Source organism: Scylla paramamosain, chromosome 2, assembly GCF_035594125.1.
Source record: "Scylla paramamosain isolate STU-SP2022 chromosome 2, ASM3559412v1, whole genome shotgun sequence".
Lineage (NCBI taxonomy): Eukaryota > Metazoa > Arthropoda > Malacostraca > Decapoda > Portunidae > Scylla > Scylla paramamosain.
In genome coordinates this window covers 41,609,317-41,611,816 of record NC_087152.1, presented here as the reverse complement: position 1 = coordinate 41,611,816, position 2,500 = coordinate 41,609,317, and the positions used below count along the sequence as shown (strand labels likewise).

The 2,500-nt window shown below is 39.6% G+C and overlaps 1 protein-coding gene across 4 annotated transcripts in view; it reads right to left on the bottom strand.

Moving 5' to 3' along the window:
* The window catches only part of LOC135115295 (probable E3 ubiquitin-protein ligase HERC4), a 12,453-nt gene that overhangs the window by 8,209 nt on the left and 1,744 nt on the right, over window positions 1–2,500 (bottom strand). For 3 of the 4 annotated variants that reach the window (XM_064031907.1, XM_064031916.1, XM_064031901.1), the window contains exon 1: window positions 762–1,119. The gene's annotated coding sequence lies outside the window, so the exon portion shown is untranslated. Of the gene's footprint in view, window positions 1–761; window positions 1,120–2,500 lie in introns of those variants that run through there. The other variant, XR_010275949.1, reaches the window with a different exon arrangement.

The following is a 2,500-nucleotide window of genomic DNA, read 5'->3' as shown; positions in this document are numbered from 1 at the left end:
TGACCCAACAGTGTCTTCACCTAGAACTGTGGAGTGTACAAGTGCCCAGCTGACACGTGGAGGTGCAGGTGTCAAGGCTAGGTCACATTAGGTCACCTGAACAGAGAGTGTAAGGGGGTGGCCTGGTGAAGGGAGGGGGGCCAGGTCAACCCTTAAATTGTGTGTAATAATGAAAATAATGATACCAGTGACCTCTCTCTCTCTCTCTCTCTCTCTCTCTCTCTCTCTCTCTCTCTCTCTTACGTTAGGTTAGGTGTTTACTTGGCACTTTGGCCTGTACCGAGGTTCCCACACCGCCAAGTAAGATTAGTAGGTGACTGAGAAGAATGCATGGTATTATTTTGGCGTGTACCGAGGTTCCCACACTGCCAAGGGCGGCGAGGGGAGCGTGGGGGGGGGAGCACAGGGGCACATCCAAGGCTGCGTCACAAAATTTAGTGATTCTTTAAAGTGTAAATAAAAATATTCTCTTAAAACTACATTTATCTGGTAACTATGCGCACACACACACACACACACACACACACACACACACACACACACACACACACGCACTCACACATACACACACACGCACTCACACATACACACACACGCACACACACACATTTAACTATGGAGAGGCGTCACTGGCTGCACAGGGAAGCAATTTAAGTGGTCTGAAATATCTTACTGGCGTTGTGTGGCGCCATCAACAAAGCAACACCATTTCTCAAGTAAATAAGTATTATATCTAACTCAACACCATCTCAGGCACTCACCTTCCTGTATCTGGTGGTGTGTGCGTGTGTCTGTAGGTGTGGAGGGGCCCTTGAAAGCCAGCACCTTGTACACCTGGTTAAACATAAGATGCCTGGCCTGTAGATCCACGTTTTTGGCGCGACTCTGTGGGCCGTCTCACTTCCAAGGGACAGTTTTTTTGTTTTTTACTAATTACACTGGTTTTTATATATATATTTATCGGTTTTCTAGGTTATGATGATTAATAAAGGTTATATTATTCGTTTTGCATAGGGTTTATCTTATACTAGTATTTTAAGATACCACAAGTTATAAAATCCCACATCTCTAATCTTTGCCTTTTTTTTCTTATTTACGCCACTTTTCCTTAATATTTTCCGGTATATAGATAGTCTAAAATACTTAAAAGACTCCGTACTAGTTGTTTTTATTTATCAAAAGTAACCTCAATTAGTGAATTATAACGCGACCGTCCCTGTCTCAACACTGTACCATTATACAATGTTGACATCCTGACGATTCTGTAAGAAAAATGCAAGAAATTTAATCCTCTTCCTCTTCCTCGTCTTCCTCACCCTCATCCTCCTCTCTTCCCCTTCCTCCTCTGGCAGAAAAGGGATAAGAGGTGGAAGTAAACGAAAATAAAGAAAGGAATAAGGAAATACTGAATAAAGAAAGAAATAACGAATAATATGATTTAAAAACTTTGTCCCTGTTATTTTCCTTCATTTAAATCCTACTCCTCCTCTTCTTCCTCCTCTTCTTCCTCATAATCTTCCTTTCTTCTTCCTTCTCAACATTACTCACCATTTTGTGGTTGTAAATGAAAGATTTATATATCATCTTACGTACATTTTCAACACACACACACACACACACACACACTGCATCACCATCTGTACAACGAAATTCAAGGCAACAAACACACACACACACACACACACACACACACACACACACACACACACACTGTATAAGCATATGTACAACGAAAGACAAGGCAACACACACACACACACACACACACATACAGCTTGTATAAACATCTGTACAACGAAAGACAAGGCAACACACACACACACACACACACACACACACACACACACTGCATAAGCATCTGTACAACGAAAGACAAGGCAACACACACACACACACACACACACACACACACACACACCAGAAACACCTAGAAACACAATTTTACTCCCAAAAACACCTAGAAACCCAAAAAAACACTTAAAAAACACTTAATTTTCCTTTCAAAACACCCCAAAAAACACTCATTTCTAGCCAAAAAACACTTAAATAACACTTAATTTCCTTTCAAAACACCCCAAAAGCACTCATTTCTTGCACAAAAAACAGCGAATAACACTTAATTTCCTTTCAAAACACCCAAAAAACACATTTCTAGCCAAAAAACACTTAAATAACACGTGATTTCCTTTCAAAACACCCAAAAAAAACACATTTCTAGGCCAAACACTTAATTTCCTTTCAAAACACCCAAAAAAACATATTTCTAGCCAAAAAACACTTAAATAATACTTAATTTCCTTTCAAAACACCCCAGAAGAGACACACACCTACCCAAGGACAGCGAAAAAACAATTTCTACCCAAACAAACTTGAAAAACACCAAAATCTAAAAAGAAAAACACAAAAAAATAAAAAAAATATATAAAAAAAACATCCCCTGCCTTTTTAAAACACCACAGAAACGGTGAATTCACTTAAAAAAAACACTGAAAGCACGACT